Source organism: Anomalospiza imberbis, chromosome 8, assembly GCF_031753505.1.
Source record: "Anomalospiza imberbis isolate Cuckoo-Finch-1a 21T00152 chromosome 8, ASM3175350v1, whole genome shotgun sequence".
NCBI classification, from domain to species: domain Eukaryota; kingdom Metazoa; phylum Chordata; class Aves; order Passeriformes; family Viduidae; genus Anomalospiza; species Anomalospiza imberbis.
The window spans coordinates 4,951,608-4,961,595 of record NC_089688.1 but is presented as its reverse complement, the minus strand read 5'-3'; the positions used below and the strand labels follow the sequence as shown (position 1 = coordinate 4,961,595).

At 43.8% G+C, this 9,988-nt stretch overlaps 1 long non-coding RNA gene across 2 annotated transcripts; it reads left to right on the top strand.

The window, feature by feature from the left end:
- Positions 1-291: 291 nt before the first annotated feature.
- On the top strand, positions 292-8,486 carry LOC137478547 (uncharacterized). Of its 2 annotated transcripts, XR_011001633.1 has the most exons (4): positions 292-402; positions 1,309-1,541; positions 2,229-2,413; positions 8,388-8,486. It is a non-coding gene; the product is annotated as an uncharacterized lncRNA (long non-coding RNA). The 2 variants fall into 2 exon arrangements; XR_011001632.1 differs by lacking the exon at positions 8,388-8,486 and having other exon boundaries at positions 2,229-3,520.
- The last annotated feature ends 1,502 nt before the right edge of the window (positions 8,487-9,988 follow it).

Below are 9,988 nucleotides of genomic sequence, written 5' to 3'. Positions count from 1 at the left end.
TCAAGGGGATAATTGGTGATTAATGTAGGATTCAGAAGCAGGATTTAGCATAGGTTCCATTTAACCTGTCTAGCCTTAATCAGGTTATTTCTGTTTGTAGAAGGGAAACTGGGGAGAGGAATGCTGAAGCTTGTCTCCAGTCACTCTTTGGACAAAGTACATAAACCTTGCCCACTGGATTGAGTTTTGGATCCTTGATTGCAGGAGTATGTTTGGGATTCTTTCATCCTTGAAGGGTTTGGAAGGCTCTGCTGGCAGAGCAATGTACCCTTCAGTAATACAGATCAGTTCTCAAATGTTTTCTGAGGCTGCTGGTTGAAGGATTTTCTCATGGCCCTGCAAAACTGCAGCCTCTATCAGGAAAATAGATTTTTCCATGATGGACTCTTTTATCAGATAAATGTAAGAGTGTTTTGGCCTAGGTCTTTTAAAACATAATTCCAATCTTTCACTTCTGAGTCTGAGAAAGCCACAAACGTTTCCTGTCATATCAGTTTAGCAGCTTTTGTCTATCAGTGCTTTGTTACCAATGCCGAGCTCTCTCTGCAAACCCCTCTCTCCTAATGCAGGGTAATTCCTCCCTGGAGCTGAGCCCCAGGGATCCCGGGAAGAGGGGAGAACTGAGCCATCCACTCATGTGGAGCTGCTGCCATGGCAGGGCAGGAGCTGCAGTTCTGCCTCAGTGGGCCTAAGGGAAGGAGGATGGAGAAATGGAGCCATTCTTTGAAGGGAAAATGTCAGAAATGAGCATTTTTCCATACTGAAGGTGCAAACAGCTGCTCATCGCAGCAAGTTAAAAACCCCTAAATGGATGAAAGTTCTGTGTTTTACTGAGCTCTGCTGTCCTGGTTTAGAGACAAATTTTAGGAGAAAAAATGCTCTGGAAAGAGTGTTTTCTCTAAGGAGAAGGGCTTCAGCAGTCCCTTTTGCCAATGAGAAATGAATACTAGTGTGTGAAAGTGAAAAAAAACCATGTTTATTAACAAACTATGGTGCCTGAAAGGCACACTAAAAAAAAAAAAAAAAAAAAAAAAAAAAAAAAAAAAAATATTGACAGAATAAATGCTAGATATTGAAAATATTGAAAATTTTGAACTTTACACTCCCATCCCCCACCTGGCTGCTCGGCCAGGAAGGTGCAAATGGCACTGGCTTTTTGTCCTGGGAAGGGAAAAGTTCACACAGAAGCTTGGGCAAAACAGATGGGAACCTGCTGCACTTCTGGCGTTGGTCTCCCCCTCACAGCAGATGAAGCTGGTGGGTTTTGTTGCCCTTTCCTGGTTAATTCAGCTTTTTTTTTTGCCCAAGTTCTCGGGCTTGAAGTAGCCTCCCACAGGCTCCTGGTCCACAGTCCTGGCGATTTGGATCTCCGACTGGAACCCAAGCTGAAACTGTTCGGGGAAAAAACCAAAATGCTGCTGAAAGGATTCCCAGTACAGCCTCCAAGCCAGGGGAAGGAAAAAAGAAAACTTCTTGCTTGAGGTAGCAAAAACTAATCTAGAGAAAGCAACAAAGTAACGTCCAATCCCCACGCCCTATGGGTGAGTTCTAGAATAAATCATGCCCCTGCTCCAGACCCACCTCAAAGCTCCAGCAGCCACTTCTGGACATAGAGCAGATTATTAGGGAATGGAGTATCATCATAAAATCACCTCAAGGCAGCACTGAATCCCAAAGCTGGACCACAGCGCTGTACTGAAGATGCAGCTTTGTGGGACATACAATGAAGTCCCATTAATTTGTAGATTCAATCAGGCAATCCCAGAATGGTTTGTGTTGGAAGGGCCTTAAAGCCCATCCATCAAAAGGGAGGGACACCTTCCATTATCCCAGGTTCTCCAAGCCCCAGTGTCCAGCCTGGCCTTGGGCACTTCCAGGGATCCAGGGGCAGCCACAGCTGCTCTGGGCACCCTGTGCCAGGGCCTGCCCACCCTGCCAGGGAACAATTCCATCCCAAAATCCCATCCCAAAATCCCTTCCCTCTGGCAGTGGGAAGCCTTTCTCTGTCTCCTGGCACTCCATCCCTTTTCCCAAGTCCCTCTCCAACTCTCTTGGAGCTCCTTTCAGCACTGGAAGTGACTCTCAGGTCTCCCAGCACTCTTCTGATCTCCAGGCTGAACAAACCCTACCCTCCCAAAACTCTTTCGAGGGTCCTGTTAGACTCATGCCTGTAACATTAAGTATCTGAACACCTGAGGAACTCCTGTCCCAAATCCTTCCTTTCACAGAACCTTTCTCTGTGTAAAGGAGGAGGAAAGGCCATGGCAGGGAATCCTGTGCCTGGGTCCTGCCTGCAGGAGTTGGGGATGAGTGCCCAGTGAGCAGCCCTGATGCTGGGAGCACAGAGCTGGCCCAATTGTTGAGGAAAATTGCTGGTAGATATTGTCCTTTTTGTAAAGGTCATCATTAATATGTAAGTAAGTGATTTTTTAATGCATTATTTACATTCCTGAGGCAAGATGAAAAAAACCCACAATGTATTTTGTACCTACCTAGCTAGTCTTCATGTCCCTAAAACCAGTGCTGTTAGCTCTGAAATATATTCAAAAGGAACTTTTCTTGGGTGCTGATTCTTTCTTTGTAACTTCCCCAGTCTTCTAACTTCTTCAAAGCTGAGCTGTTTTGGCCCCGAATCCCCTATTTTTGCTGATGTTAACAGGTAACCTGATGTTAACCTGTTCCACTTTATCACTTACATCAGGCACAGGTAAAACTTTCAGGGTTTGCCCTTTTAAATTTTTTTCTTTGTCCCCCTTTCTTTTCAGCTGTAGCTGAGACTTAGATTGCATTAACAGCAGGTATTTGAGATCATCCTTTATTTCCAGCCAGTTAAATGTAATTGTTGCATCCTCCTGCTCTGCCACTTCTTTGTTCCCATTAAGAAAATCCTGCCTTCACAAATGTGTCAGACTTGTCCTTGGTGAGGGAAGGATTGTGCCATCTGGGAGCAGAGCAGGGCTGCAAGCCAGAACTGGAGAAAGTAAGATAGCTAATAAAAAAGAAATTCAAGTCAAAATGGTGAAATTACTCTAAAGGTTTCCTTTGAAAGTGTGCTGAGTGGCTGATAGAAAAATGACATTTCTGTAGTGCTCAGCTGTGCCTGGGAGTGAGGGATCACCGAGCCTCTCTGCGATGAGGAATGGTTATTAGGAGGGGGAATTAAGGAATATCTATTATTCACAGACTGGAAGATGTGATGAAGATATCACCTGTGTTTAAATCAATCTTCTCCAACAATTTACCTCAATTCTTCCAACTTCAGCAGTAGTTGCCTCAAGAGGCTGTTCAGAAGGATAATGGAGATGAGAGACGGGTGGATGGAAGAAGTTGCAATTAGGCAGGAACAGCAGAGGCTGTCAGGTTGCAAAAAGCTGGGAGTGTCTTCAGGTGCTTAGAGCTGATGGCCTGGAGAAAATGATAATCAGAGTTGTTACTGGCTGGGGACAAGGTGGTGGAAGGTCAGTGAGATCAGAGGTGGCAGGGAGGCACTGGGCCCTTTACAGCACAGGACAGAGTTGTGGGCTAGAAAAGGGGACATCTGAGGAGCCCGGGGGATGGAACCCACCAACCTGACTGGGTCCTGAAGTCTTTGAGAAGGGAGATTGAAGGGGCATGGCAAACCCTTGTAAATGCTTTTCTTTTATTTCCTGATGAAATTGGTTTCATGTGGAATTTTAGGCTGAGTGCAATGATCTATTAAAGCAGAACAGAAGGAAAGGAAATGTAGAAAAATGTAGGGTTTGTTACTTTTTTTTTTTTCCTTTCTCTTTTCTTTTGGTGTTAAACTACTTGCAAAAGAGACAAATAATCTGTGAGCTGCCAGTTTAGCTCTGTTCTCATTATCCTGGCAGGAACACAGAAAGAATGCAAAATCAGGCAGTGTCTATATTCTACTAAGGTAGAACTCTTATTAAATGAGAGGTAGAGCATTTTACCAACAAAGTAATTTCTTGAACGTGATTAATAATTGGAATTTCTGTCCTAAGAGATTAGTGCTGGAAGACAGCACCTGGGTGGGCTGCCCAGACACCTGGTGGGATGCAGCAGGGAGCACTGGGACATTGTCACTCTGTCCTGTGCTTTGCCAGGTCCCTGTCAGAGTTTCATGGGTTTTCCTGCCCATCTCATCAGACCTTGGGCTAATGAGATTCCTTGCAGAAGAAATCACACAAAACTTAAGGCCCTTAAAATCAATCGCTATGCAAAGAGCAGTTAAAGATATAAAAAGTGACAAATCTTCACCAGTCTTGATGTTTTGTAAGGTGCTTACCTGTGCACCTGCTCCGATTGATAGTGAGAACACGTCTGTGCAGCAGCGTTATGGTTGTCTGCTTGTGTGTTAATATATGTAAAAAGAAAGGTGGTACTGTGGATATTGAGGCACTGAGCTGTTTTACATGGTGTCTTGGAGGAGCTTAAGCTGTGTTTTTCCAGACTTGTTTGCGTTAACAGTTTCTATAAAAAGAATGTTTTACAATGAACAGAGGAAACCCTACCAAGCAGTCCCAAAACAATTCAGGCAACCGACAGAAGGCAGAGCTTTCTTCTATAAAGATGTTATGAGTGCCTATATTTTTTTCTTATCTCTGGCATCCACTTTACATTAGCTTTGGAGAGTGATTTTATCTTTAAATATGAATCAGACAATGTTGCCAAGACAACCTCTCTTCAAGCTTTTCATTTCACTCCCATTGCTTGCTGAACCTCTACTCAGTCTCCCAGAGCAACTGGTCACTTCTTTGTCAAGTGGGGTTTGATTTGATGGAGCAGAGCATTCCAAGGGCAGGGTTTTCTTGGCTCTTTGCAGGTCACTCCAGCCAGTGCTCCTCGCTCTCTCTCCAGGGCTGGAGGAGGCCAGCCACCCTGGCAGCTGGATTCCAGCACAAAATGTTAGGATAAGGTGCTTGATTCCTGTTGATTCTTGTGGTCGATTCCTGCTTTCCCAGCCAAGGCATGGATATCCACATGGGAATGCAGAGCCAGTGGCAGCACCCCTCCTCCCCAGGCTGTTGCACAGGATTTCTGCTGGGCTATTGATTGTCAGTGCAGCAGTGCTGGGTTTTAGGCTATCAGTTGTGCTCACTTTTGCATTCCCCACAAATATCTCATTGCAAGGTGCCTTTTGTTAAAGCAAGATGATTTCTGTGGCTTGGCAGGTGCTCAGGTGGTCTGTAGGTACTGGCTGTCCTGCTGCTGGCAGGATGGGGAGGAGGATGTTTTTGCCTGTCATTGTACCCTACCAGGAGAACTTGTGATGTATCACAGAATATCCTGAGCCAGAAGGGATCCACTGGGATCATCCAGTCCAATTCCTGGCCCAAACAATCCCACCCTGTGCATCCCTGAGAGCATTGTCCAAATGCTCCTGGAGCTCTGGCAGCCTTGGGGCTGTGCCCATTCCCCAAGGAGCCTGGGCAGTGCCAGCACCCTCGAGGGGAAGAACCTTTCCCTGATACCCAACCTAAAACTTCCCAGGAAAGGCAGTGAGCTACTCAGCTGTAGATTACTGAGCTTTGCTTCAGCATAACAGAGTGGGAGAAGACACAGGCTCTAAAAAGCTGAAATTAAATATAACTCTGTCTTGTCAAAGGGGGAGTGACCAACTCAAATCAGATTTGAATAAATATAGGTTCAGTTTGTCATATGGTAATATTAAATTCCCTTTTCATTTCTTATAACCTTAGTGTATTTTATACCCCTTTTGCTCCTATTTCTCATGCCTTTGCCAGAAGATTCTCTTTTCCCAGGTGCCTTTCTGCACTGTCACTCTTTCAGCTTTATTAAATAGTGGTTGTATTGTTCTGTCTTAAAGTTGCAAAGGAAGCTCTGGCAAAGTGATGTTTTAATTAAATATAACAGTGGAGATGGCTCTGCTTCTATTAATAAAAAATGAAAGAGATTGCTAGAAAGGTTTCTTTGCTCCTTTACTGCCACAATACATTTATTACCTCAAGGAACATGGCTGACTTGGGGACAAGGGGGTGGCCAGTGATAGCCAAGGCTGTGACAGAACAGCAGGGGTGCCTCGACTTTGGTGGGGACATGCCCTGGGCACAGTCCACAGGGGTGAGGGCTGAGCAGGGATCTAAGAGCCACCCCTGATGCCTCCTGCCTGGGCCTTCAGGAGCTGGAATCTCAGATTATTTACCAAGAAGCAGCTGAAAGATGGACAAGACAGGAATTCATCATCCTGCCAGACATGAGGGTTTATCCAGTGACAGGCTTATATGATCGCTGGTGCTCTGAACAGTTTGTGTTTTTCACAGAGAGAAAAACAATTTCCCCTTGAAAGATTTATATTTTTTTTGACAAATATTTCCAAAGTTTCAATTATTATTTTTTTAGCTATTGCATCCTTTCTTTCCAGCAGAGAGACACAGAGGTCAAAGTCTCTGCTGCATCTGTCTTCTAAAAGTCCTTCCCATTTCTGAAAGGCTGGCTGCAGCTGAGGGATTGCTTTTCCAGTTTGCAAGTTTAATGTGGCTTTCCTGTTACACTAACAAATATGGAATCCATTGGTATTTAATATGATCTGTACTGAATCCACAGCAGAAATATAAATATTTATTGCTTATTTTTTTTTCTTTGCAGTTGATGAACATTTTGCATGTGGGCTCCACGAGGGAGGGTTGTGGAAAACTCATCAAAGTTTACTGAATAAAGAAAATGCAGATGATATTGTGAGCTGTAATGTAGTACAGCAAAGGGATTGTTCTAAATGCAATGCATTAAAAGTTATTTCAAGCAGGACATAAATGACATTTCAGATTTTGAAAAGAATAATTATCTGAGCTGGCACATGAAAGAGCTCTTCTTTATCTGTTGGAGCTTTTTTGTGTGTGTGTGTGTGTTTTAACCTATTAAAGATAACTATGAGGTTTATTTAGTGAGTGATAAACTTGGTCTGTCACACACAGCCATGAGAGTCTGTCCCAGGGGTGCTCTGCCCATACTTTTCCTGACATGCTAATTAAGAATAGGTCTTGCATCTCTGCATTTTTTTTTCTTTGAAACATCTTTGTGATTTGTGAAATAGAGTCTAAACAGTCCCCCCGAGCCTGCTGCTGTTTGAGCCCCCTCCCAGGAGGGGAGGCAGTGCTGTGGCTCCCTGTTACCATTGTCCCTGCCATGGTGATAGTAAAAGGTTTCTAAAATCACGGGGACAATGTGACTGTGACTGCACAGGGGTGACACAGGGCAGGGAAATGCACACCTGTGGAGCTGGGCTGTGGCTGAGAATGGGAATTGTCCAGTCTGGGTTTGAAATGCAGCCCGAGCATAACTGCTGGCTTGAGTCAAACCTGAGGTGCTGACAGCTCTGGACAGAGCCTGGCTGGACAAACAGGCTCCAAGCTTTGTCTGTCTGGACAAACCACCTTCCATACCCAGGGTAAGTGAATTTCCTCTCCTTTCCTTGACAGCTATGGATCTCAGAGACTGACAAACACAAATCAGCTCCCCGTTGGAGAATATGGAGAACAAAACCTGTACTGTGGGGAACTCGATTTTGCAGTGCAGCTGAGCTCTAAAGTCTTTACCTGCTCTCTCACTTTCTCTCCTGCACTTGTATTTTTTTCTTTTAGTAGAAAAGTGGATTTGGAAACTCTTGGAAATGCAAACACATGGAAACCAATTGTCTTGGTAAGCTATTACTAGAAAGGGTTTAAACAATTCATTTTTTCACAAAGAGCTACAGCAATAGATTTAAGTTCTTACCAAGAACTGCTACTAAGAATATCAATCTTTCAGTGAATTGATTTAAAGGAGAACAAGAAAACATATCTAACTTGCATTTCTTTTGACAGACAATAGCAATCATTTTGTTACACTATTTTAAGAGTAAATACATTAAAAAAAAAATCAGTGGCTATCTAAATTATAGAATCTAAAGGTTTGGATCTGGGGATGGTACAGAAAGAACTGAAGCTGTGTCTGAAACAGACAGAAGGTGTAAGGAAAACATAATTTATTGCAATGGTCTGTGACCACAAAAGAAAAGATTTAGAGATTTATATTTTATGTTCTTTACTGACCAAACTGCAAGGAAAAAATTACCACAGCCTCATGCCTTTTCTGATTGCTTTCCAAAGCTATGCCAACTGATTTCTTTAATTTTTTTTTTCATATTTATAAAATACTTAGAGGATTAGTTTGGCAGCATGATAGTAGACAAATATAGTTTATCCCAGGAAATCTCTCTAATCAGTGACTGTCTGGGCAAGTAGAAGATGTAGGGTCATCTGAAATACTCCCCTAAATATTCTAAGGAGAAATAGCAACTAAGTTTATAAGAGTTTCTATGAGGTGATGAGATTTAAATATTTTTGTAGTTGGGTTATACACGAAAGAATGATCTTCAGTGATAGTAATTGTGGCTTTATTCAGAGTTCCACTGCCTGATTCCTGACATGCTGAAGATGCCCCAACCCCAAGGATTGCCCCTCCCAGCAGAAAGCCCTTGGCGAGTGGTCCTTGCTCTTGAGGTGAGCCTCATTTTAAAGCATTGCTATTTTGTTAAGCAAACACATCTGTTTCCAGATGTGGGTTGTTCCATTTGTCCAAGGTCTCAGCATGGCTTCCAAATTCATTCTGATCACATTGTAATCATTCTTTAAATGAGCTTGTGCAGTATGTGAGCTGCTTTGGAACCTTACTGGGTAGCAGAGACTGACGTGTCAGAGTCCTGCCATTCTCTTTATGCACATTTGAAAGTTTACTTTGCATCAGTAGTTCCAGCCAGTGTGGGAAAGTGATCAAAAAAGTGTAAGAGCTCTTTTCCTCTGTGTTATCCAGGCACTGGAAATCCACGGCTCGTATTTCTGTGGTCACAGAAGTAGGATTCCCTCGAAAGATGAGAAAAGATGCTCATACTGGGGTTCCCTGGTTTGCAGAGGGAAAAGGGGACCTCATGGCTGAAGACAACCATGCCACACTCAGTGTTCCCATTGCAGGGAGAGTAAATCCAGAAGTTGTTGCTTGTTTTTGGGCTATCTACCTGTGCTGGTTTTGGCTGGGGTAGGGCTCCTTTTCTTCCCCGTGGCTGGTGTGGGCTGAGTTAGGGTTTGTGCTGAGCTCAGGGCTGGTAGCACAGAGGTGTTTCTGCTCTCACTGAGCTTGCACAGAGCCAAGGCTTTTCCTGCCCCTCATCCAGCCATGCTAGGCAGGAGCTGGGATGCCTGGGAGGGGACATGGCCAGGACAGGTGACCCCAGCTGACCCAAGGGACGCTCCAGACAATGTGGCATCGTGCTCAGCATACAAATTGGGGGTGACAAGGAGAAAGGGGGGAAGTTTTAAGTGATACCGTTCATCTTCCCAAGTCCCCGTTACATGGGATGAGGCCCTGCTCTCCAGGGATGAGGAGGAGTGGCTGTGGGGGCCTTGGTGGCTGGAGTTAAATGAGGACAGTGGCTGAAGCCACGCTTTTCCTTCACTTCATAACTAACGATATAAATTAAGTAAATATTAGTTATCCTTTTGAAGGGAATAAAGAGAATTCTGTGGCATAGGGCCACATGTCTGCATTGTTTATAGCAGTTGCATTTTGAACCCACACCTAGTTTAACCTGGGTTTGCTTCCCAGCCTTTCAGTTTTGTCCTTCCTCCTGCTCAGATGTTGGGCAGGGCAGGGAGTCAGCACTCTGGGTTTTTCCATCTGTCCTGCAGTACAAGGTGCCTTGTGACCTGGCAGCCCTGAAGCTACAGAAAACAATTTTTTAAGTCTAAGAAAGAAACCTTATATTCAGTTGAGTCTCAATATTTACTGTCCACTGAATAAACTCTTAAAAAAATTAACTCCCTTGATATTTTGCTGTATTTTTACAGGGTTGGTTACTTCAGACTAAGTGAGAGTGAAGAGAGAAATTCATGTGGTTTGCACAAGGAAGTGTTTTATCCATTTTCACTTGCTAAAGCACACAGAAAGTTCATCTGTCAATATGAAATCCAAAGAAAATAGAAGAATTAGGTATTATTGCTTGATATTTTTT